The sequence below is a fragment of the Lissotriton vulgaris genome, chromosome 4_1 (genome assembly GCF_964263255.1).
Source record: "Lissotriton vulgaris chromosome 4_1, aLisVul1.2, whole genome shotgun sequence".
Classification (NCBI taxonomy): domain Eukaryota; kingdom Metazoa; phylum Chordata; class Amphibia; order Caudata; family Salamandridae; genus Lissotriton; species Lissotriton vulgaris.
In genome coordinates, this window is record NC_141691.1 from 403,819,228 (window position 1) to 403,846,289 (window position 27,062).

General features: G+C 45.6%; 1 protein-coding gene across 3 annotated transcripts in view; it reads left to right on the plus strand.

Moving 5' to 3' along the window:
* Positions 1-27,062, plus strand: part of SYTL4 (synaptotagmin like 4) — a 640,358-nt gene that overhangs the window by 107,316 nt on the left and 505,980 nt on the right. The window contains exon 1 of one of the 3 annotated variants that reach the window (XM_086918790.1): positions 11,916-12,284. The exons of 1 other annotated variant lie outside the window; for it this stretch is intronic. The gene's annotated coding sequence lies outside the window, so the exon portion shown is untranslated. Of the gene's footprint in view, positions 1-11,915; positions 12,285-27,062 lie in introns of those variants that run through there. One more of the 3 variants, XM_086918792.1, reaches the window with a different exon arrangement.

The following is a 27,062-nucleotide window of genomic DNA, read 5'->3' on the forward strand; positions in this document are numbered from 1 at the left end:
AAGGACGGTCTTCGGTGCTTTCCAGCGGGGCTCCAGCGGACTTTTCCTGTCAAAGTTCCTCACTAGGACTATGTCGCCAGGACGGACATCATGTGGCTTTACATCAGTGTTGTCAGGGAAGGCTGCGGCAACCTGTGAACGACATGATTGGAGTGCAGACATCAAGGAGGCAAGGTAATCTGTCAACATATTACAATCAACATCGGTAATTTTCTTAGGAATGGGCGTCCCCCACATATTCGGTGGTCTGCCAAAGACCACTTCGTACGGGGATAGTCCTGATCTCGAATGTGCAACCATTCTCATATAGAACAGTGCAACTGGCAGGGCGACTATCCAGTCGACCCCTTTCCCCTGGCATATTTTGGCAAGGCGTATCTTGAGTGTCTGGTTATGCCTCTCTACAAGGCCTGCGGCTTCGGGGTGTCGGACACAATGGAATTTCCACTGATATCCTAGCAAAAGGGAGACATGCTTCATAAGTTCGGATGAGAACGGCTGTCCGTTATCTGAGTACACGACACGAGGCAGGCCGTATCGTGGGAAGAATTCTCGAACCAGCTGCTTGGCAGTGGTCGGGGCAGTGTAATCTGAGACTGGGTAAGCTTCGGTCCAACGAGAAAGTGCACAAACAACTACGAGGACATATTTGAATCCTCAACAACGGTCCATCTGGAGGACTTCAAAAGGGTGATCGGGAGGATGAAATCCACCTTGCTCTACAGGGACGCTTTTACCTGGATTGAACTGACAACAGATCATGCAAGTACGCACTTTCTGTTTTGCTGCTGCTCGTAAGTGTTTGTTGTACCAGAGATTCTGTAAACTGTCTAACATAGCTTTTTCTCCTAGATGTGCAGGACTATGTGCTGTATTTATCATGATTTGAACAATGGAGTCGGGGAGGAACCATGTAGGTTTTCCCTTTGTGACCCATCCTTGATCTGTCTGGATCCCTCCTAGTTCAGTCCATTTCTTTATTTCTTCTGAAGTGGCATGTGTTTGGATATCGATTACGTCTAGGGTGGGATCCCTGACTGACATACACTGAGTTGGAACTATTGTCTTTGTCACATCAGTAGTCTGGGTGTGAGTTAATGCTGTATGTTTTGCTGTCTGGTCTGCCAGGTCGTTACCCTGGGAAACAGAATCTGTAACTTTAGTATGTGCTTTACACTTCATGACTGATATGCCTGAGGGCAAATGTATTGCTTCTAATAGTGCTTGAATGAGGGGACCGTGTTGTATCTTGGCACCATGAGAGGTCAGAAAACCTCTTTCTTGCCATAACATGCCGAAGTCGTGTACGACTCCGAACGCATAGCGGGAATCAGTGTATATGTTAACATTTCTGTTCTTGGCTAGAATACAAGCTCGGGTCAGAGCGATGAGCTCCGCTGCTTGAGCAGACAATGTGTCAATACGGTGTGTTTCTTTGACTTCAGTTTCAGTGGTCACTGCATATGCGGCCACTAATTCTCCTGTACTTGTTCTCATGCATGAACCGTCCACATAAAGTGTCAGGTCTGGATTTGTCAGTGGAACATCTGTCAGGTCTCGTCGTGGTTTTGTTACTGTATTAATGATTTCTATGCAATCATGCGGTGTTGGATCGGTCAGAATTGCAGGCAACAATGTTGCTGGGTTCAAGATGCTACAGCGTCTGATTTCTATGTGTGGCTGGAATAGTGTCAATTCATAACCTGTCAATCGTGCTATGGTTAAGTGTTGAGTCTGGGTTCTGTTTAAAAGAACCTCTACAGAATGTGGAACTTGAACCGTTAATGGATGTCCTAAAACAATTGAATCGCTCTGTCTGATTGCTAATGCTGTTGCTGCTACTGACTTTAAGCACGCAGGGAGTGCCTGGGCTACTGAATCCAATGTACTTGAAAAATAAGCGCAAGGCTTATATGAACCTGCTTGATCTTGAGTGAGGACAGACAGTGCTGTACCCTCACGTTCTGTAACAAAAAGTGTAAAAGGTTTGCTGTAACATGGTGTCGCTAGAACTGGTGCTTGACATAACGCTTTCTTTAATTCCTCAAAGGCATGTGTATGTTCCTGAGTCCAGGGAAGGACAGTCGAAGTCGCTGCCTCCTGTGTTGTTAACTGAATGAGTGGTTTGGCTAGAAATGCATACTGGGGAATCCATTGTCTACAGTACGAGGTGAGGCCTATGAAGGCCCGCACTTCCTTTTGTGTCTGGGGTTGTGGCATATTTATGATTAACTGAATGCGATCGGGAGTGAGCTGTCTCCCCACTTTGGACAGCAAGTGACCCAAGTACACAACTTGCTGAACACAGAATTGTAGCTTCGAAGGAGACACCTTGTGTCCCTTGTCGGCCAGAAAATGTAAAACTGTCAGTGATGCTTGTTCACATTCGGGCTCACTTCGTGCGGTGATCAGCAGATCATCGACGTATTGCAGTAAAGCGGTGTTAACTGGCATTGTGATACAATCAAGTTGTCTTTTTAGTGCTTGGCTATAGATGCTGGGGCTTTCTGTGAATCCTTGAGGTGCGCGTGAAAATTTGAAACTGCGTCCATTTAAACTGAATCCGAAGAGATATTGGCTCTCTGGATCAATAGGTACGCTGAAGAAGGCGTTCTTGAGGTCAATTACAGTAAAGAACGTCGCTTCTGAATCAATAGCAGTCAATAAGGATGAGATGTCGGGAACCACAGGGTACTGTGGAATAATGCATTTATTCAGTTCTCTTAGATCAATCACCAGCCGATATACTGGTGGTGCATTGGGATCAGTACGTTTAAGAATCGGAATGATGGGTGAATTACAGATATTGGAGTCGGTCTCCACGACCACTCCCTGGGTAATGAGCTCTTCAATGATTTCCAGTAAAGCCACTACAGCATCGGGTGGTAACTTGTATTGTCTGATTCTGGGTAAAACTACACCTTGTTTGAGTGTAACACGGTATGGGGTAATGTGCATACAACCTACATCAGTTGGGCCTTTTGCCCACAAGTGATCTGGTACATTTTTCAATCTGACGTCAAACTCACGTAACATATAATGACCTTTGAAATCCCGCAGAAAGAGTCTGACTCCCTCCGGGGAACAGCAGATTACGGCTCCTAGAGCCTTCAATGTTTTAATTCCTAACAGATTTTCTGGACATGATTTCGTAAGTAACAGGTCTGTAACACGTGATAATGGACCCACAGCCAGGGGAACTGGTTCTGATACCTCATTTACAATGGGCTGTCCTGAAAAACCAAGGGAAACATTCTGTGAGCCTGAGAGGGGTGCCCCTGGAACTTCCTCATGACTGATAGTGGTGCGACTTGCCCCTGTGTCAATTAAAAACTTTCTGTCTTTTCCCAATACTTGACTATGTACATAAGGACCCTCTTGATCTACAGGAATCTCAATAAGAGGCAAGCCACCCTCCCTCTCTAGGCTGTTTCATGTATATCATGGATAATCGGGGTAAGCGGACTGGGCATACTGGTACATCTGTTGTGAAACTTGCTGAGTTGCGGCAATGGGCTGCGGCTGTGGTACCGCTACTGTCTGTGCTGTGTGTGATGAAGCATGCGTAGGCTGTGCATTCTGCATGGGCTGTGTATTCTGTGAAGACTGATGCTGGTTATGGTCTTGTCTAGGCGGATGCGGTCTTTCTTTAGTTTTACCTGTTGCTATGTTATGTTTCAGAACTGGGCATTCATGTACGTAGTGACCTGGCTGCTTGCAATAGTTGCATGTGCCTTTAACGGGAGCTGCGGTGTGTCCTGTCTGGGTCGTACCCTTTCTGTGGCCGTCGGTTGGGACCGACTGGGCTACTAGCATTTTCATTTTCGTGTCTTTCATACGTTTCTGTTCCTGATCCTGCTCTTCTCTAATTCTGTTCTGATGATATTGTAACATTTGTAACATCTGGGATGGCGTATTGGCTTGCCATGTACTCTCGACCTTGTATACACGGTTTTTAACTGCTAACAGGGAATTTTCGACTAACTTTGATACAAAAAGATGCGGGTACGACTCGCTACTTGGTTTAAGACCACTATTAATAATGAAACATTTCTCGAATCTTGAATAGAAGTCACTAGTATCTTCGTCGGGTTTCTGTTTACATGCTGAGATTGCATCCCAGTCTTCCTTTCTAGTTGTCAAAAATCTTGGCAGAACCTGTACTATCAGACCTGGCAGTGCTTTAGTTTTCTCCCCAAGGCCTACCCCTGGGACACGTTTGTTCTCTTCGTCTTCTATTTCTGTCCATACAATCTTTTTCTCTCCCACCTCCCATTCTTTTTCTTTTAGTTTCTCGCAGATGCCCGTGGGCAGCAGTACCTTTAACATTTTCGTGATATCTTCGTACGTATAATCCCCCATCAGTAACATGTCTTTAAGCTCTCTATGAAAACCTGCAGGGTCTTTATCATGGCACGGGACTAGTTTCTTCATTTCTAACAGTTCTAACTTAGTCAGAGGCGTGTGTACATACACTCGTTTCAAGTTATGATCGTCACCCATAACTGGATGCACTTCTCGTAAGGGGTTCTGACTTTCAATGCCATGCCGACGTTCCATATGATACATTTTCCTTTCTGGGGGCGGGGCGGGAACATATTCGGAGCTTACGAAAGTGTCATATCTATGGCGTTGTTCTAGAATTATTTGAATTAATTTGGTACTTAAACCTCTCCATCTGTCCATGAGTAGTTCTTCTAATATTTCGTGTAAGGGACCTGGATCAGAATGTTTATTTCTGTATTTCGTGAGGAGGTGCTGAATCATGTATACACCTGCTAATTTCTGCTCGTCTGGGGAAAGGTTCAGGAATGTCTGTGCTACGGTGTCATCATTGTATATATCCGGATTTTCAGTCCATATTATGGCTGACCGGGCTAGTTCTTGTTCATCCATAGAATTGAGTACATGGTACCCTACTCGGTCTCGAAGCCTTTTATCAGTTTCCTGGAACTGGTGTTCAGCCGAATTCGGGTTTGTTAAGGCAGAGAAAAGAACTCTCTTACTTTCTGGACGGATGCCTTTCCTAAGGTAAGTTCCCTTACCTACGTATGCTATAGTGTCTGTAGTCTTTTCTGGTTCTTCAGGTTCTTCTTCCCCCTCGGAGGAAGCCTTTTCTTTCTCTTTTTTGTGTACGTCTATCACTGCTTTTCTTATTTTCTTGTACATACTGGCTATGCAAGTCCCCTTGTCGTGTTTTCCTTCAGATATATTTTGACCCCACCTGTTGAGTGCATCTAATTCACCCTGATCTGTCTCAGGCCTGTCTCGTTCTCTTATTAGGCAATTTATGAAAAAGCGTAGTATCTGTCCTTGAACGTCAACTTTCTGATGCTCCATGGCATCCTTAATACTGTCGGGGTCTTTCCCAGTCTGAATAAACTGATAGATTCTATCTAGGTGCTCTTTCATTCCTGGAAACATCAGCAGGAAATCAGTAGCCGATCGTAATCGTAGTGATGCCATTCTCATTCTATCGTCTTTGCCGGGTACTGGATCATATCTGCAAACTGTAAGTTGTCCTTTGAATACATCGAGACGGGGTGATTTGTACGTGTAGGGACTCTGTAAGTCCCCGAGCTGTAACCTGCGTGTTGATGGCGGGGTCCGAAAACCTCCTGTTGCACCTCCTGAGGCGGAAGCTTGGACATTATCTCTCTGTGGAGTCTGTATCTGTACTTGAATTTGTCCTTTACTAGGGTCAGGTATATGTGGCTTTGGTAGATTAACTTTAGGTATGGGAGGCGGTGGAGGGGGTGGAACAGGCGGAATCTGATCTTGGGGCGGGTTACCACCCCCATCCCTGTCGTTAGGCAGGGCGCGGACGGGCAGATTGGTGTAAGCGGGTGCTACATCCTCTAGGTAGGAATTCAGGAATATGTCTTTAGTAGTCTTGTGAGTTACTTTAGTTGGAACCAATGGTGACGGTAGATTTTTCGGTATTTCTGAAATGGCCTCAGGCGAACCCTCGGCCGCGAGATACATACCGTTTACGAGGTTATTTCGTGCACGGTCTATCTGTTCTGTTTTTACTCGGATCCCTTCAGTAATTAATTCGTTTTCCTGGGCTTTCTCTGATTCTTTAAGTCTGTCCTCTCTACGTAGTTCTTTTTCAGCACGCTTACGTGATTCCTTACGCCAAAACTCTATGGCGTCTTTCTGAGATTGTCTTGCTTTCTTTTTCCATAATGCTTCTTCTACCTTCATGATGCACTCGGCATCCCATGTTCCAGTAACTGGCCATCTGTGTCTCTTGTCTAGATGTTTAGTATACTCGGCCCATAAATCTAGATACACTATGGCATCTATGCCGTGCTTGTGGTACATAAAGTTTCCAGGAGTATCCTTAGGGGGGATAGGAATTTCTTCCTCTAGTATCCCTTTCCTAGTTCCTATCTGCTTTAACTTGTTGAAAAACGGCATCTTGTTTACTCAGTACTGAATGCTCAATCCTTGCTACTTAATACTAGACACAGCTATTTATACAAGAACACAATAATGCACATAAAAACAGTCACACTCATACCACGATATTAATCACATGAAGAAAAACATTTAAGAACACTTATTACTACCCCCTATATCAGATGTACTGCTAAACAGCACAGATACACTGCTGAGAACAGTGCAAGAACTTGAATCATCGGATGTACTGCTAAACAGTACAGATACACTGTCTAAAACAGTGCAGACCGGACTTGTGTACCCAAACCCGTCTAGATACGTCCCAGCAATGGTACTCACCGGGAAGCACGGAAAACAGAAGGCCTCGGAAAACTCGACTGGACTGGACTGGACTCGACTCGACTCGACACGTGGATACTTCGGAAAACTGGTGGGCCTCTTGACACCTCGGACCTTGCTTCTTTCGGCTAGGCTCTGGTCGGGATCCTCCGCACTCCTCACCGCCTCGTCTGGGTACTGATCGCAATCTTCGTCACCTCCGTGGGCCAGAGGGAGATACAGGAAATCCTGCCGGTACGCGTAGTTTCCTTCTAACTGATGGCAGGGGACAGAGCTTGCAACGCACCAACCGGCGCGTGAGGTGGGGGAGGGGTCCCTGTTCGGGCGCCAAAATGTCATAAATATTTAATTTACTATCTTAATTTCTATGCAGGTAAGTACTTAATCAATAATAACTCAATCGGAAAGAAAGAAAACAGAGTCCGTGGTGTTAGAGTTCTTAGGGGTTTTATTCCTTAAAAAGGAATTATTCCGGAATAAGATATCATGTTCCTGCAACCACACAGGGTTCAGGAAGGGATAGAGCAATGTTTTATTGACAATACATAGCTTATATACTTAATTTACATCATAGGAAGCAATGTAGTAGGCGTAACAGCTGAGAGTAGACAAGATAACAGCATCCACGTGTTACTAGTACGTAATCAGAAGGCGTGGACTAGGCGTAACTGTAGGTGTGTTTTAGAAACGTCACAGATAGGTGTCACATGTGGGTGGCACTAAACAGAAATGTTGCAATGTCAGCAGAAATCGGAAACTTGGATGCGCGCGCAGCTGCATGACGTGTGATTGGCGTGAAACTGGAGGGTGCAGGGGGCTTGACATTTGCACTGACGGAAAGAGACAGAAGTCTGGCATGTCAGATCAACTTGTGCTTCTATCATATCTGATATCTGATGTTTTAGGAACTGAGCTATCTGGGCGGAAAGGTCTCTGGGGCAGAAGCTATTCTATACTGACTGTGAGTGCATGTATAAGCGCCTGAGTGTCTACATGAAAAGCGTGGGGGCATGGGCCTTCCATGGGAGCATGGTAACAGAGGCTATGAATTACTTGCACGGAGACAGGCCAGCCCTTTGGCTCTGCAGCTGGGGAATGTTTACTGAAACTAGTAGGCATGAATGTATCTTCGAGGAGCGGAACAGATAACTCGAAGGTTGTAGTCAGTCTTGGCAGGCAGCAGGCTGAGCTGAGCGTGGTGGGCCGCGCTGAAAGTAAGGCAGAGTTCACGGGTACGGGGGCAGCCTGGGCAGCCTGGGCTGAGGCTTTCAGAGTCAGAAGGAAGGAAAAAGCTCGATGGCAGAAATTCAGGGCCTACTTTGCCAGAGCTGAAAAACATGTAGAGTACACTACAAAAAGACGTTGGCATAGCATACTTAGGAACGGGCTATCCGACCCATTCAGGGTGGATCTGAAAGAGGACATGTTAACGTTGGACGCAAATGTGTTTGCGTCTTCATAGCTAGCACAGGAGGGAAGTTACATGTACTTTAACTCGTACATGGAGACGGTGGGGTACACGATAGGGAACATAACTTGACCAAAAATTTATATTTCCTCAGTATTATAAGATACTGACTATTTGTTTCTCTTGCTTTGTAGTGACATTTTTTACATTTATTCTCAAGAAGGTGATTAGCATTTTTAGTTTCACCAAAAAGCTGCGTCAACAGTCTTGATACAGTTAGTTCCCTGGGAGCTCTCTGTTGCCGAACAACTATTTTTTAACATAATTTTAACATGTCACTGGTTTTTATGTGAAATGTGATAAATGATTTGTGTAAGAAAGTACCCTCTTTTTGCAGGGTTGCCCTTACTTTTTGCTGATCTGCTGATGTACTTTGACTGAGTGTGCCCTTGGACTCCTGCCAAACAGGTACCCAGGGCTATGTTCTTTCCCTAAAACTGCATTAAAAACGAAAGCAATTTGGCACTCTCTGGCAGCAGGTCAGCCGCTGGTAAATGGTACCAAAGGTGCCCAGGGCACTGTAACTAGGGAAGGCCCCTAAGGGATGCATCACTTATTGTGCCACCCTTAGAGGCCCTGTACCTTTACACACACACACACACACACACTGCATTTTCAGGCTGGGTGTTTTGGTGCAGAACAAAGTGAAGAGTCGACATGGTACATATCCTTTTGTGCCATGCCTACAACCCATTGCTCGGGCATAGGTCAGCCACCCCTCTAGCTGGGTGCACTATACCAGTGGTGAGGGTACAGGTGCATGAGCCCTGTACCCCTACAGTGTCTAAGCAAATTCTTAGACATTGTGGGGCAGATTTACAAGCCCCTTGTAACACTTTTACGCCACTGTTGCATCACTTTTGTAACGCAGCGACACATTTTGAGGCAGTGAAATCTACAAGATTTCACTGCGTCACTTCTATGATACCACTGCGTCAAAACCTAATGCCTGCTTGAAGCAGGCGTATGGAGTGACGCAGCATTATAGGAATAGGCTTCCCTGAGCATTGCTGGAGTTGCGTTGTGCTTACGACACAACTTCAGCAATGCATTGCCTTTACACCAACAGATGCATCATGCATCTGTCAATCCTTGCGCCGCGTGCACCGCATTGTAAATGCAACGCATCCATAGTAGCGCAAGGTTTTTTTTGCGTGACGCAAATTAACTGACTCATCTCTGCTGATATGCAGAGATGAGTCAGCTCTTGTAAATCTGCCCCTTCAAGTGCATTATTGCTATTAAGAGTATATGGTGCTGAGAGTATGTCTTTACGAACTTCACAGTACCATAATGGCTGTACTGAAAACTGGGAAATTGGTATTAAACTTCTCAGCACATTAAATCCACACTGATGCCAGTGTGGGATTTAATGAGAAATGCACACAGAGGGCATCTTAGAGATGCCCCCTGAAAAATGACATAACACTAGAGTCCAGGCTGATTTGCTGCTCACCAGCTGCCACCACCAGACATGTTTCTGGACCCCTGGGTCGAGAGCCTGCTGATCTCCCGGGTCTGAAACAATGCACATCCTTGAAAGAGGTGCCAAGCCTCCTCCCCCAGGATTGGCAGGGTCTACGAAGGGGAAGCTTCAAAGGCTTGCCACCTTTGTGAGCTTCCCCAGGCCGTTTGCTGCTTTCAGCAACTGGTCCCCACCAGATCTGACCCGCACTTTGGGTGGGAGAATCGGTGGGAAAACCAAGTGAGGAAGGGGGGGGGGGTGCCCACCTTTTCCAACCCCACCCCTCAGGTGGGGGAGGCGAGGTGAAGCACAACTCTCAGTCCCTGCTATCTTGTAGATGGGGGGACCCAGCCAACCAGAGTTAGGCATATGCCCCCTGCCACTGGAGGGCGGCATAATAGGGTGTGTACACACCCCAGGAAGGGACCCATTGGTCCCAACCTTTACTTACCTGTAACACCCCTATATCTAGTATTTAGGGGCAACCCTGAACCTTGCCTCCTAAAACAAGAACGACCAAGAAGAAAGGAAGCAGAAGGACCGAACAACTACGTTGAAGCTAAGAAGAGGAGGACGGCCACTGAATTGACTCCAGCCCTACAGGCCTGTCCCCACCTCGAACCTGTAGAAGCAAAACTCTGGTGTGTCCTGCAGCCAGCCACCTTAAGAACCCCGAGGACCTGCCCTGCCTTCCACAGAAAAGACTTTGTCTCCTGTGAACACCGGATTTGCTCACCCACAGGTTCTGGCCAAATCCACGAGTCTGACTACTGTGCATCCGTTGCCCACGGTCCGAGTTTGAGTGGCCCAACACCACGAGGAGGGCTCCCCGGCAATTCTGACCCAAGATCTGGTGACCCCTGGCCTGCCTCGAATTCTCCAGCGAAGCCTGCTGCCTCTTTCTGGAGGATCCCCCCGACAGCAGCTGGTTTGAGAAACCCGACACCTAAAGACACCCCTGCACCTGAAGCTCCACAGGCTTGGGTGGCCCAACCGACGGTGTCCCAGAATCCTCAGGCATCCCAACTTATCTCTCCAACCGTTGGTCACCTCCAGAAGATCTTTGTACCCGAGCCTAAAGTCTTTGTTGAAACAGGAGAATCCCGATTGAAATCAACAGGGCACCGACACCAAAACAGCACCCTGCACCCAGCCGCCACTGCGGGTGTACTTTGGGTGCTAACTTGGAACCCCCTTTGCCCTGAGCTTAAAACCAGGAGCTTTGCTCCTACAACCTAGTGACCTGCTCGTAAGCAGCCACCAACCGGAGGCCTCCCATCCCCCATTGGATAACATTGGACCTCAGCACTCTGCACTCGGCCACCCTGGAGCTGCTAAGGGTGTTTTTGAGAAGGCATCCTAGACCCTGGGGGAACCCTTGTTCTACCCCCAGAAACTCAACCCCAAAGACCGAGTACTTACCTGGTAACCAAAACTTCATTTCTCTCCATAGGAAACCATTGACTGCTTTTCTGAAAGTGCAGAGGTGATTTGTGTGGAAATGAGAACATTTACAATTGTGCAATACTGATTTTACTTACCTTTTCTCTAGGAAATATCCCAGTGTGATATCTAGGAATATCACACTGAGTAAAAAATGTAACTTAAAAAGTAATCTAAAAAGTAACTAAAAAGTCATCTGTACAGTAGTTTCAAAGTGCAAAGAAAGGTACTGAGGCATGAATAGGAAACACAAACATTCTAAGACTAAAGCATCTGCTTTACACAACTATGTAAATAAAAGCAAGCATTCCGCATACTGTCAGAAGACGCTGTCTGCCTTTTCTTTGGGAAGAGAACTTATTTTAGTGAATGGAGCTTAAACATAGTGAACAGCTTTAGTAGCAGTATTGTAAATGCTGCAGCCAGGGTAAGTTAATAAGAAAAAAAGTTCCACACAAAAGCGAATAACACAGTAATTTGGCAATGGGAACTGATAAGAAGAGCCACTTTTTAAGATATAATAAATGTAAGAGATATTCGGCAGGCCAAACCTAAAAAAGGTTTGCTTTCATGTAGAACGTGTGCCTAAATAGGATAGGCGCTATGACAGTCAATGTGTGACTGTGAGCCGCCTCACAGACTGAATCCACTCAAAGCCTGACCACGGCAGCCACTACGTGCACTGGTACTCTCTACCACTAAGTCCCGCTTCCTCCTCCAGTGAGGACACCGAGGACGGCGCGGCCCCTTTAAGGGTTGTTTCTTCAGCTGCCTCTCCCCTAGCACCCAGGCAGGAAAACCCTCAACTCTGGCGCCGCTCGGGAGAAGGAAGTGTATGGCAGCCGGCAGGTGAGTGTTCCCAGCCTGCTCAAGGGTAGCCACTGGCAGCCGGTCTCAGAGGGAGAGAAAGGCCGGTTCCACGGTGGCTGTAGTCTCGCCCTGAGGTGCCGCTTCTGCCTTTCCCTGCGTGGCCGGACCCGGTGAGAAGGAGGCGGCGCCGGCTGCTGCACAGCCACGCACAGACGCTCGCCCTGAAAGGGAACTTTGGGACTTCTTCCAGCTGTATCGTTTGAGTGGGATACCGTGGCTAGGGGACCCCGGAAAGGCTGCAGGTGTAAGCGACCAGCCGAGGACGAACATTCCGCTTCCTGCTCCTACCTACAGGTATGCACCCACCCCACCGGGGCCCCAACCGAAACGACATAAGTATTCATGCGTAAACAAGTTTTGCATTTTTATTGTGTTTGTTCAAGAAATGTAATTCGGATATTTGCAAAGTCGGATTCCTTGTTCTCTCCCGTGCAGCGGAATTTAAATAAACAAAGTAGGCGAAGGAATGTGTATTTTTTGTTTTAGTATAGACTGCGTGCTCGCGGTAAACACCTCTCCCATTCAGTGTTTGTTTGTGTTGGACTAACGTCTGAAACGAGTGCTTCCCTGTTTCGTACACAGCTGTTAACGTATTCTAGCAAACGTAACATCTAAACTAAGAAGTTATTCAGAAAACGAATATCTTGAATTTTTCCGTATGTCGAAGATTGTCTATCTCGAGTTATGTAGTAAGTAAGCACAGGTGCGCTGCTCGCAGTAAGCATGCGGTGACTCTCGAAATACCAGAGTTTCTGCATCTCTTCTCGGTCGTTTACATGCACAAACCATGTCTGGTTTAACATTCATACACTTCAGTTCACAAACCTCTTATTTGTTGAATTTTACCCTTATCAGATGGTAGCCGAAAACATTTTTGGTTTCGAAATGTTACTGTTCTCTTGCTTTTGCGCGTGATTGTATAGTATGTACTTCAACCTTCTAAACGCGTGTGCAGTGCCGATGTCTTTGCAGTGGGAGTCTTTCCCTTTAAGCATAGAACTAACAACAAAGAGGCAGATTTATGAGTTCTGATGCATCTCTGCAAATCAGCAGGGATGCGCCAAAACTGATGCGTTACGCAATTCCCTCCTTGCGGCACCACAGATGCGCCGCATTTACAATACGGCGCACCATGGTGCAAGGAAGGGCAGATGCGTGACGCATCTTGTGGTGTACGGGCGGCGCATTGCTGGAGTAGCGTTGCAAGTGCGACGCAACTCCTGCAATGTACAGAGGCCACCCATACATAACGCGTCACTCCTTACACCTGCTTCAAGCAGGCGTAAGGATTTGACGCAGCAGCGTTGTAAAACTGACTCAGTGAAATCTTTCACTGCGTCAGTTTTACGGGGCTTTCCTACGAGGGAACGCCCACCCTGCGACAGAACTCCCACATGAAACCTGACGCAGGTTCCATGTGGCGCAGGGCTTTACAACCTGACGCATCTGCCTAGATGCGTCACGTTGTAAATAGGTCACAGGGATGCGCCACGTTTCCGCGCCGTTGCGTCACGCAACGGCGGCGTAAACGTGGCGCAAGTCCGACATAAATCTGCCCCATATTGTTAAGCTTTCAAAGGAAGTGTATGTTTGTTTCTCTAGGGTTAACTGAGGGTGGAGAAATAACTACTGTTGTAGACCCTAGACACACTGCAGATCAATTGACCCTTACCAGGCGAAATGTAGTTCTAGAAATAAAGATGCGCTTGATTAAAATTGAGTAAATGAACATATTGCATAGGTTCCTCGGGGTGAGAGCGCAGACCCCCTCCCACCCCCACTGAGAAATAGTAGGTAGTTTCATTGCAGCATAGATGGTGGTGTGTTTATAGTTAACATCTCCTCTTAGATATTGCAAGCTTTGTGCTGCATATCTTAATAGGAACGGGCTTGGTCTTGTACGCTCAAGGAGTCGTGATGCCGACCTGCACTGCATAGTCATATACGCATATGCACATAGTCCTGCAGAAGAGCCTAGATTGCTCCCCACTCTTGTTAAACAGATGGGATACCTTTGGCTGTTATTCCTTTATGTGTGTTGCACTGAGTTTGCTTACTTTTAAACAGCCACTAGCAGTCTGCCGCAACAAAGCATTGTCACCTAAATCAGTACGAGTCTATTATTCCATAAATTCATTTCATATCCTCATTCGGTTAAGCTGGTTCTCGTTTGTCCGGATGCCATTGGATTTCAAGATGTAACTCTATAAACAATAGTCTTAATTGTATGGATGAGTGGAACAGCAAGGTCTTCAGTTGCTCGTGTGCCTACACCGCTTGTACTTCTAAGTGCAGATGGCACCCCTGTTGCTGGATAGCTTTTACTTCTTGCTTTGTGTATATTCTTAGAATTTTCCTAAGATGCTATTCAGCTTTGTCTTTTGTTCTTCACATTTTTGGCGGGCACTGGTGAAGATTGTTGGGAACTTATTTTACTTTCTCCCTCCCCTCTACATTATCACAGCTTTTTTTGTAACCTTATTGTTGATTGTGGAGCCATGCCTGTTTCTTCTTGGATTCATTGACCATATTTTCTTTCCCACACCCCCCTTTTGCTAAGTCTTGGCCCAATTTTTATTCTTTTCCTTGATGGGCATTAATTCCAACAAGTTTCTCTTTTTTGCCCATAGTTTATTAAATAGCTTGATGGGCACTGCAGCGTACTAGAAGATACACTGGCTAAGTCACTGTGCTTGTCCGCTCTAGTGTTGAGTGCGAGGCCATTACTCTTTTCACTTTGATACATTAAACCCTCTTACTTTCCAATCCTTTCCGGGTGGGTAGACGTATGTTTAAGGTAAATATTCATTTATCATTTTCCCTAATGAACAGTTTGATTCATTTTTGCTTATGAATATTGTGAGAAATTGTCTAACTGGTTGAAGGGGTGAAACCCTAGTCATGCAGCAACCACAATCCCAGTCAGGGTGAAGTACAAGCAAACCCCAAATTAACTTGTTCTTAACCCTCTGGTAGCTTGGCAAAGAGCAGTCAGGCTTAACTTGGAGACCATGTGTAAACTATTTATGCAGTGCTTCATACAGTAAAAAAGTGAAAGTGCAACACAAGGAAAATCCCACACCAATTTAGAAAAGTAGGACTCAATTTAATAAGTAAATCAAGACCAAAATGTCAAAAATCCAATCAGTAGAACTGCAGCTAAGCAAATAAAAAAATTTAAGTGAAAATAGCAATGTTAGATCGGACCACATTAGGGTGGTCTTCCCCCAACTTTTTGCCTGCCTCTCTCCATTTTTCTGACCTCGTTTTTGCTGGCTTTAAAACTTTGCACACTTTACCACTGTTAAACAGTGCTAAAGTACTTGTGCTGTGTCCCCTGAACATGGTAATATTGGTTCATCCCCAGTTGGCATGTTTAACTTACTTATAAGTCCCTAGTAAAAGTGCACTACATGTGCCCTGGGCCTGTAAATTAAATGCGAGTAGTGGGCTGCAGCACTCATTGTGCCACCCAAATAAGTAACCCCATAGCCATGTCTCAGGCCTGCCTTTGCATGGCCTGCGTGTGAAGTTTACTGCCACTTTGAGTTGGCATTTAAAGCTACTTTTGCAAAATCTTAAACTCCCTTTTATTACACCGAAGTCACCCCTAAGGTAGGCCCTAGATAGCCCAAAAGGCAGGGTAGTGTGTAAGTAAAAGGTAGGACATGTACTGTTAAGTTTTACGTACCCTGGTAGTGACAAACAGTTTAATTATTTTTCACTACTGTGAGGCCTACTGTGCTCATAGGGTAACATTGTGAATTCCTTAACACACTTTAAAGCTGTAATTGTGTATCAGAAAGGAGTAGTTGCATTATGTTTTTATCTTTGGACTGGTTATGATAAATCCTCTTTTCTGGTAAAGTTGGATTTAACATTACTATTTTAGAAATGCCACTTTTAGAAAGTGCTATGCAAACAAATGATGGACGGAATGCTGCATAAATCACGCATTCACCCCCAGTCGAGAGATCTGGGTTTAATCCATTTTTCTTTTGTTCACCATCCCACCCCAGTTTAGACCCAGCCATATGCAAATCATTCTTGACCCTGTTCCACATGGAACAGTCCAGACCGAACTGCCAAGAGAGGTCCTCCCTGGAACGATTACAAGCATCCTGGTACCGGTTTCGGAGTATTACCCCCTCATCAGCAAGGCTAGTTTGAATCCAGTGGCCCAGTGAGCAAGTGACTGGGCATACCCATCCCACTTAGAGCAATAAGGCTATGTAAACAAATGATGGACAGAATGCTGAATAAATTATGCATTCACCCCCAGTCAAGAGATATGGATTTAATCTATCATTCTTCTGTCACCATTCCATCCAGGTTTAGATCCAGCCATATGCAAATCATTCTTGACCCTGTTCCACATGAGAACAGACCAGACCGAACTGCCAAGCCATGTACTCCCTGGACCGGAAACCAGCATCCTGAGACCGGTTTTGGAGTATTATCAGAGTGTGACGTGTATGTCTAGACGTGGGTCCTGTGCTCTCTATGCCACTGGAGTGAAGTTAGCCTTGTTGATGAGGTGTGATGCCCCGAACCTGGTCCCAGGATGCTGTTTTCTAGTCCAGGGTGAACCTGGCCTGGCAGGTTGGGATGGACTGTTCCCATGGGAAACAGGGTCAAGACTGATTTGCATATGTCTGGGTCCGAACTGGAAAGGTTTGGGGAGCAAAAAAACGACTTATTTAAGCCCAGATCGTTGTACTTGGGTGAATGTTTGATATTGGGCAGCATTCTGTCCATCAGTTGCTCTTTTTGCATTTGTCACCCTGAGTGGGATGGGTATGCCCAGACGTGGGTCCAGTGCTCTCGGTGCCACTGGAGTCAAGCTAGCCTGGCTGATGAGGGACAATGCCCCGAAACCGGTTCTAGGATGCTTTTTTCCATTTCAGAAAGGTCCTGGCCTGGCAGTTTGGGCTGGACTGTTAGGGTCAAGACTGTTTTTAAAATGGCTGGGCCAGAACTGGAAAGGCCTGGGGAGCAAAACAAAAGTTGGAGTTGGCCCAGATCTCTGTACTGGGATGCATTTTTGATATTGTGCAGCATTCTGTCCATCAATTGTTCGTTTTGCACTTTTGGAAAGTGGGACTTTCTCTCTGTGGGCTTTGCAGCCTGCCTCCATTACACGACTGGGGTGGGTGACCGCTGCACCTTGTACATTCCCACTAGACAGCCACAAACTCAGGAAGGCTTGGTGTGCCTGAGTACCCATCTACATACAATTCATTCTGATGGCTTTTCCTGGGCAGGAAGTGAGAGAAGGGCTGACACTTGCACTTCACTAGGTAGTGGCCTGGCCCCAGACAAGGAGCTGATTACTCCCTATTAATAGTCTGGAGCCAGGGTTGGGAAGACATGACCTTGTACACTTCAAAGACTCCTCTTTAAAGTCACCCTGACTTCAAAGGCACATTTGGGTAGAAGTATTGGGTCTCTGACCCTACCGGAAGGGTACACTTCTGGACCTGTGGTCACTCTGCCAAAAGAGCAGGAACGGCTGTGCTGCTGAAGTTCTGCCACTCTGCTGGATTTGCTGTTTGCTGAACACTTGATGTGTTACCCTGCTGCTGCCACTCTCTCTCTGCCTAGGTTAGAGACACTGGACCTGCATCATTTGAACCCAGATTGAGTCCAAGGGCTTGCTCTTGTTGTCCAAGTCTCATGGACAAAAAAGACTTTGAACTCTCTTTTTCCAACCCGTGGGCTCATCTGTTGGCGAGTCTGTCCTGCCAAGATATGCCAACCTAGTCCTGGGCCATTTGACCTGGACTTAGGGGTCTGCTGCAGTTTAATCGACGTACTGTCTGCTGGCTCTGGAATCCAATTGTCAAATCACACTCGAAGCCGCCGCAACACACTCGGACCAACTGCACTCGGGGACCGGCGCTTCGCTAAAGACACTCGTTACTTCGCCCCTGCTGAAATGGGGATCACCAAAGCATCGCTCTGTTACACCCTACCTCTGTCGACACAAACCTAGGATAAAGGTAGTTCTGTTCAGCAGCTCTAAGTGAGTACCTGTATCCGGCCCGCGCTCCCTTGCCATCAAACGGAACTTTTTACTTTGTCACAGTCCGATGCAACCAGATAACCCTTTAAGCGCCATTTGCCTTCAAGCGCTACTGTGACATTCATTCTTTTTGAATGCTTATCTCAACGTCTACATTTTGGATTTTCGCCATTTTTGTCTTGTTTTATTTATAAAGTCATACTTTATTTTTCTAACCTATTGTGGAGATTTCACTATTTTACTGTTTAAGTGTTGCACAAATTCCTTAAACATTGCCTATTAAGTTAAGCTTGACTGCTCTGTGCCAAGCTACTCGAGGGTGAGCACAGGATAGTTTAGGTTGTGTAGTGGCTTACCCTGACTAGGATTGTGGCTCCTGCTTGGACGGGGTGCATACTCTGCCAACCAGAAACCCCATTACTAACGAGCTCCAAAAAGCCCAATTTGCGCTCGCTGCGATCTGGCCATGCGCAGCTGGGAGAAAGTCCCAAGTTCAGGTCGACAGTGATGTAGCTTGGGTCGGATACAAGAACCAGGTTAGTCCCACTTAAAAGTTTCTTTCTCAGTCCAGTGCGGAATCCCATTCACGGTGGAGGTGGGCAGCAGAGCAGAGAAGCATCACTGACTGTCATTACCATAGTGTGAAGATCCTGTTGCTGCAAGTGGGTGGGACGGAGATTTGCGGTAGAGCTTCCTGGAAACGATTGATGCTGTAGCACAGTCTGGTTGAAGAAACTTTGCGCTGGTGGGCTGTGTCAGTGACCACATTTTGGTGCCAATGGGCCTGTTCATGGTCATAAAGAGCCCAAAAACTTCTATTCGGCCTCTCTGAGGCCCCATCAGAGAGGCAAAGACCTGAGAGACACCATTTGGAGGTCAGAGGCTAGCTCTTGCTTGATTTGGGTGCTGGTTTAGGTGCCTGTGAGCCTGTTGTGTCCCTGTGGTTCATAACAGGAGGCCAGTAGACTAGCTCTTAGAGTCACTCTGCGAGTCCTAGGTTCATGTTCAGTCTCTCTGACTCGGGCAGCAAGGCAGCAGTCCAGCAGAGTGGCAGTCCTTTCAGCAGCACAGCATTCCTTCTTCCTGACGGTCTTCACAGATTCAGAAGTGTGCTTAAGAGTTGGTGTCTGAGGCCCAATATTTATACCTGGGTCTTCTTTTGAAATGGGAGCAGCTTCTAGAGGTGTCCCTTTGGAGTGCCGAGGTTTCCTTCCTTCTGTGCCCTAGCTCTAGATTAACTACAGGGGTATACAGCTGTCGTTGTGGAGGCAGGACAAAGCCAATTTAAGTGGGAGTAGGACTGTTCCCAAGTCCGCCCTCCTGTCCTGCCAGTAATGATCCATCTAGGCACACCAAAGCTCTCTATTGTGTGGCTGTCTAGGAGGAATACACAAATCCCACCTGTCAACTACACTCAGTCATGTGACCCAGAGACAGGCTGCAGATAATAAATGGTTACGGTAAGAAAATTCCAACCTTCATAAAAGTGTCATTTTCAAAATTGTAATTTAAAATCGAACTTTACCATAAAAAATACATTTATTACAATTGTTTTTATAACTCTTTATTGATAACAACTTGACCCAAACAATTATTGCACAGTCATTGTCATTAGGGAGTACGTCTGCATCGTTGCATTCGACCGCCACCCACCGCTTGTACATAATCACGTGGAGTCCCACTGAATCTCATTCTCCCTCACTCCCTGAGGTCCTGGCCATGTTCCACCCTCGGGGGCTCACAGAGTCCCATTCCTCCGGTAAGCATTCCACTTTCACATTTATTACAATTTCAAAGACACAAAACATATAATGGCTACCTGGACTAATTGAAAGTTATAGCTTATAACATGCAGTAAGGTAACTCCGATGTTCTCCTATGGAGAGAGGTAGGTCTTGCAGTAGTGAAAAACGAATTTAAGAGTGTTTCAGGTCCAGGATAGATGAAACTTAAAAAGTACATGTCCCACTTTACAAATATATTGCACCCTGTCCTCTGGGTTGTCCAGGGCCTGCCCTAGGGGTGACTTACATATATTAACAAGATGATTTGGGTCTGGCAAAAGGTTTATTTTGCCACATATAAATGGCAGTTTAAAACTGCACAAACCTGCTGCAGTGACAGGCCTGAGACATGTTTGAAGGGGCTACTTAAGTGGGTAGTGTAATCAGGGCTGCACGCCCACTAGTAGCATTTAATTTACAGGCCCTGAGTACCATTTTCCTAGGGACTTATAATTTAAATTAGATATGCCAATTAGGTGTAAGCCCATTGTTCCATGTTTTAAGGAGAGAGCACAATCACTCTAGCACTAGATAGCAGTGGTAAAGTGTGCAGAGTCCTTTGGCCAGCAAAAAAAAGAAGTCAGCAAAACAGGGGGATGGAAGGAAGAAGTTGGGGGAGAACCATACCAAGGATGCTGGGTCCAACTACTCTGCTCCATTTCCAGTGCTTTTCTCGTTTGTTCGCATTTACTAATTAACTACCTTTTAGGGTACTGTAGTGTTTACTGACATAGTAATATGCTCCATTGCAGCCATTCGGCTGGAGAGAGGTCTAGCTGTCCAGCGTTTATGGTGTTGCACTGAAGTCAGCTTGCGTCCTCACGCTTTTCCCTTCACTCGGACAAGAGCTTTCGCTGCTTAAGGAAGTTTTTTTTCTCCAAGCCAATGATTTGCATTGCTGTGCATGCACTCAGGAAATGTTTTCCTCCCTCTTTTGGAACCTTTTACCTTAGTTGGGTCTTTCTACAACTGAACAACACTTTGCTCTGTTTTTATACTACAATTTACCTATAGTGGAGGTATTTTCTGACTGCTTACGAGGGGTTATTTATTAGCTCACTTCCACATATATATCAACGGACACACTTAGTCCCTGTTTACCGCACATGGTTTTACGTATGGCTGGTGCTCTAGCCCTATCTGTAAATACATTTGTGTTGTATTCCATATGCTAAATGCAAATTTCAATCATTTACATTGACAGGATGTCTTTCTAATCTTTGCTGCTTACTGTTTACAGGATTAATTCTCCTCCCTAAGTTATCAAAATGGGGGTGATTTACATATGTCACCTTATGCTCGTATTAGAGTATCCCTCACTTGTTGCACGCATATAATTATTTAAACAAATTGCGTTCTTTTTTTGTTGTTGTTGCAGTCGGTGTATTTTTCATTCATTCAGGTACCAGGATATGACAGTTTAATTAATCACACAGTCATTTTGAGGGCTTGCCAAAAAGTATTTGGTCTAAATATATTCTTCCCCTTTCATACAGCATCTTTGTTTTTTTGTACTCTGTCTAAATTCTTCTTGTCCTGAAGATGACTCTCCAATGAGACATGGGTTGAAACTTTGCTGACGACTACCCAGCTGAAAGAGACTTTCATTGAATGACCCCTATGTGCAGAAATCCCTTGTTTACTTTTGGACTTTAATTTCTTTGGTGTTTTGGAATCTGAACATTTAGGGCATGATTCTGATGCAGTTAGGAAGGTCTCCTAATGTAATTTTCTCCGTCCAAATTGGATCGGGAATGTGTCTTTCTGACTGACTCTGATAGGTTTCGGAGTACGATGTGAGTTAGGTGTTAGAAATATCCCAATCCGAACCAGACGGCATTTGGAATGGCCGAGTCTTAGGAGCAGAATCGTACATCTCTATGGCCCACATTTCTGAATGACCGAGTACGATGCTGGATTTGGACAGCCTGCCCGAATCGTGCCGTCTTACTCAAAACAGCAGTCAGAATTAGACTTTGGGGGTCCGTAGCGGGCCCCTCTGCACCTGGAGCCTTCTCAATTGGGCCCGTGGGGGTACCCATGGGTCCCCCCCTTACCAGCCATGCACAGTGTGGCAGGCACCAGGGGTACCCGCCATAGGGTGCCGAGTTTTCCCAGCCACCCCTTTCTTCAAAGGGAGCCTATGCATTCGGTTGGAACAAAGGCTCTCATTGAAGTCCATGGGAGTCCAACCAAATCATATCTGGAAGCATCCAGATGCATCATACTTGGTCGGTTGGACTCTCCCGATATGATTCGGGCGGAAACCAATCCCAAACTCATTTGGTCGGGAAGCTTTCCAAACCGCATCAGAATCTGGCCCTAACATGGGGTTTTCCGCTATCTGTGTGTTTATTGTGTCACCCCCCCCCCCTTACTTGCACCTTCTGTACTATTATTGAACACAGTGTTCCCATTGCATGGTGCACTTATTGCAGTGGTGTTAATGACTGTATATTCTTCATACAAGTACACATGGTTATGATCAATTTTGTTGTATATATTGAATTGTTTATTGATATCCTTTTTTGTTGACTATTTTGGCGATCTACAATACTTTTTTTCGTATTTCATAAATGTTGAATTTTGACCTGTAATTATACCCGTTAGGACAATGTTGCACATTAATGTTTGATTCCCTTGTTCTTTTGGGTCTGTGATGGCTCCTGCTCAGAGGTGCTGTCTGAAACCAGTTATGGCGCAGCTCTCATCACTGTGGCTATTTGTTGGAGCTTGAAATGTAACGACTGGTTGAAAAAAAACTCTAACACGTTGCTTGGATACCCTGTCGGCGAGAACGCATCCATGTGTTGTGTGTACAGAGGCTGGACTGGGAATGGATATTTTGAGAAATTCATACAATGAGCTTTACATTAACAGCAAAGAACCTACACACTCCAAGGCTCTTCATGTCAAATGCAGCAACCTCTTTGCTTCTATTTCTAGTAGCAGCCATCACTGTAAAAATAATTATAATTAATCGCAATGTTGCTTTGTAAACTTAATTCACCTGTGAAGTCCCTTCTAAAACAAAAAAATAAAGTTGAGAAAATCTAGCCTTAGGAAATCGGCAAAAATAAATTCTAGCACAGGCCTGCTTTTTCCTAAGTTATCTATTTAGACAGTAGAATTGCAGTGTGGCAAAATATACTGTCAGAATACCATTCCGTGGACCAAGGACAAAGCTGGCGCTACTGGGGTTTGAGGTCTTTTACTGCTGATGTGCCCGGGCCCGACTTACTGTGGGCCCTGAGCAACCAGCCCAAGTACCATGTTGCCCTTAACTCTCAATGTAGAACGGCTCGAGCAGTCCAAGACAGGTAGCCAAAGGGAGGTGAACATAGACTCACAAATCAAAACACGCTCAGCAGCAGTAAAAATTGATTGTCCAGTCAAATACTTGCTTTTATATAATAAGGATTATTTGTATACAAACATAAAGTAAAATACACCATTCACAAACAATACACACAGTCCACGGAGATCAGGGCTTCAGTGTTTCATAGGCGCGTCCCTGAGTCACACTACCATCTTGCAAGTGATAGTGATTATTCCCCATTCTTTATAGGTGGCCTTCTGGTTAAGCCCGACTAGTTGTCTGAGTTTCTGAAGTTCCACTCAGACTTCTTATTAAAGTCAAAAAGCTTTCCAGAGCTGAAGTGCTATCTGGCTGGCAAGTTCCGCCTGGGCCGCCCAGCCTGAAAATCAGTCTTACCCACACCAACAGGATCAGAGTGACCAGAGTCTCTGAGCATACCATGTTTATGGGTACTGAAGGTGCAGCGGCTACCTCCTGTAAGGCTTTCACACCCCTCCTGGAAGGACTGCGGTCGGCTGGCCTTGAGTTCCCCATATGTGTTTTTGCAGCAGTTGAGGGGTTCTCGATGCTCCTCTGATGCTTGATTAATGGCGCGGGATAGGTGAGGGGAGTGGGTGCGATGTTCCCTGATATTGTCCTAGCTTGTGCTTGATCGGGTAACCATGGTGGCTTCCTTCCTTCGTTTACTGTCTTGATAACACCACACTTTGTTACTAGTCCCGTTGGCCTCCCCAGCATGCATGGTCACTGCTCCTCCTCTGCGCACAGGCTACAGCTCAATCTGTACAGCAGCAATATTCATGGCGGCCCCACCTGCTATTTGGGATCGCTGATTTGATACTGCACACCAACAATGCCTGACTGTCTCAGCAGTAGTCTTCATTGTGGGCCAGTTTGGCATACGGGGTCTGTTTCCGGCTTGGTGCCTGCACACGGGGGACGGCCTATATGGTGAAGCAATGGTCATGGCTCACTTCATGGCAGCCCTTTTCTGGCATACAGTGGTTGCTCATTTTCCCTGCACATGGGTAACTACCTAATCTGTGTAGCAGTCGCCCCTTCAGTCCTTACTATGGTGGATCCACGGACCAGCATCCTCCGCTGGACCTCGCCCCCTCCTTTGCTCTCCTCTTACTCAAAGGGCACACTGGTCTTGGTAGGCAGGCAGGCAATTGTGCTTCAATCTCCTAGGGCTGGTGGGCTTGGATTCCCTGGTTGATATTCTCTCACCAAACTGGCAGTCCTTGTCCCCCCCAGGTTTGGTCATAGGTACATGTCTTGCAGAGCTACTTCTCTCTGTACAGCCCGACCGGCTGCTTGACAGTTGACAATTTTTTAGGTCTTCAGCTCACCTTCTTATCGCCTATTTCCAGACACCAAATGTGATTTAGAGTCTGAGTCTTTGAAGTTTATGCTGGGAATCTGCTTCCTTTTAAAGTCCCCTGACCAGAAAGCAGTCACTCACAGCAGGAGAGACTCCACATCTAATAGACCCACAACACAGGCCATGGGAGCGACTAGAGGGGCACACCAATATGTCTGCTACAGTGATAGGTGTATCAAAAGGTTACCCCAGGTCATCAGCCTTACTCTTTGATTCTCTTGTTAGCCCCATCTCCTTCCTGCGTTGTGGCCATGCCAGGTCCCAGAGACCTCTTCTGAATCACAGAGTACTCTTTGAAGTGTACTGAAGAGCCTGTCTCTTTCTTCTTCCAGTGTACCCTGCTCAGCTTACTGGAATGCAGCGATCCACAAATCTGTCTGGGGGATTCCATTACCTCCTTTCTTATTTTCCTACTGTCAGCCCTGGGTCTCCCAGAATGGAAAATGGAGTATTCCATGTATTGTACCATTCTCAGACACACCTACACGAAGTACATGCACAAAGTATATGCATACACTACATAGTACTACTACCTTTATGTTGTGTACCACTCACTGGCGAACATGTGATGTTACAACACAATAAAAATGATCGCAGTATGTAACATCACAGTTTTTACAATTCAACTTGGACTTAGGAATAGTAAGATTTACTATTCCAACACCAGTCTACGTACAGTAGGGAAGGTTTTGGAATAGTAAATCTTACTATTCCTTAGGTTCTAGCACCATCCAGGGCAAGTCGATGTAACGCTTGCGTTGTAATAGCTGCGTTCTAAATGCATCGAGGTGTGAACACCCCGATGTAAAGGATGTTTCCTCTCACTGGCACACATACACCCCTCACATGTATTCCACACATGCACGGCGCAGTGCTACACACCAAACTGATGTAGGCTACTGTTGAGTTAAGCTAATAGCAGTGGAACTTTAAATGAGTGAGCCAGTAGGCTTCACTCCAGTGACACACACAGGTAAAAACAACCTGTTCACTCCTACTGATCACTGCATGGTATGCTACCACTACTGCACTCATTCTGCTTAACTCCTGGCAAAGGCAGTATCAATTCACCACTATATGGTTAGCGCTTTGGGTGCCTCTTCTGGTCCAAAAAGACCCCAATGCATGAGACAGGCTTTCGAATCACCTCTCATAATCCGTGCTCGCCCATGAAAACAAAAATTAGCATCGATATCCAGACATCATTACAGTAGGGGCATTCAGGGCAGGTGTGCACGTCCATTAACATGCAGGAACTTTTATGTCCCAACATATTCTGAGTCACAAAAAATTGGTATGCCATAAAACTCCTAGCCTAAAATTACACTGAAGGTGCACAAGAGGATTTAAATGCTTTTATGCTTTTATGATTTAAAGGAGTGAGAGAGTGGATGGAAGCTTATTGTGCTTTAGCAACAGTAAACGAATCTAGAAGTATTCTAACTGAGCCAGGACAGACACAACCTGTAGCACCCTTTGATTACTAGTAGGTAGCAGTGGCCGAACACTATAGGCTTCGCTCATGCAGAAGTGCTGTAGGATCCATATTTTGACATTAAAAATGGGTTAAAGTCAGGGCATAAGAAATCGAAGATCCAAAGCATGGTCGAAATAGGAAAAAAGTAAAAATGTATCAACAGTTTGCCACTAAAAAGCCAGAGATGGAAATTCAGAGAAATGAAAAAAAATACCTACCAAGAGATCGTATTTTGATAAAAATCCTTTTAAATATTTTTCCTCTTGACGAGCGATCAAGCACCCAAAGTTTCATTACTCTAAGGCACGGGTTATTGGCTGGCATTTTACTTGATTATTGGAGTTTTCTTGGCTCGGAAGTAGCTATTCCCTTAATATCCCCATGGCTTTTGTACTCCTATGGTTTTGTTAATGTATGGCGTTGTGCACTAAACTCTCGGTAGACTTGCCCAGTATTCGTCTTGCATTTCACATATAATCCAGTTTAGTTCAACGCTAAGTTTCCATACAGTTCCTCCCTTCATAGGCAAATCTATCTGTGCATGTCTGTATCACTAAGCAGTTAATAAACCTCTCCAATAAGAGAACTACTAGAGATGGTTCTAAGGGGTTAGCGTTTGAGATTAGAATATAGATCTGGAAAAGTCTAAACCACAAAAAATAGTGCGGTTAGAGTTGCAGTGTCTGACATAATCCCAAAATCTCTTGTCTTTGCCAACAGAAAGTAATGTTCACCACAAGCAGCCAGCCTAAAGCTTCTAATTACACCATTGTTGCTGTAGCAGAAGGGGAGACTTAGTCTGTCTTTGTTTTACATTCACAGGTCTACGCTCAACCTAGAAAAATACCTCATTGAGCACACAATCCATTGGCCTAAAATGGGGTCTTGTTCAAATTTGCATACCTCACCTAAACATGGGACAGTTGCAAAAGCTAAAGTGCACAGCAACCATGATCTGCACAACCCCAAAAAACCTAGCACTCACAATGCGACTTACAAACAAAATTTTGTGCCACACAAGGCAACTACACATACCGTATCATACAGAGCACAAACCGAACTGGCAAAGACCTACTGTAGTGA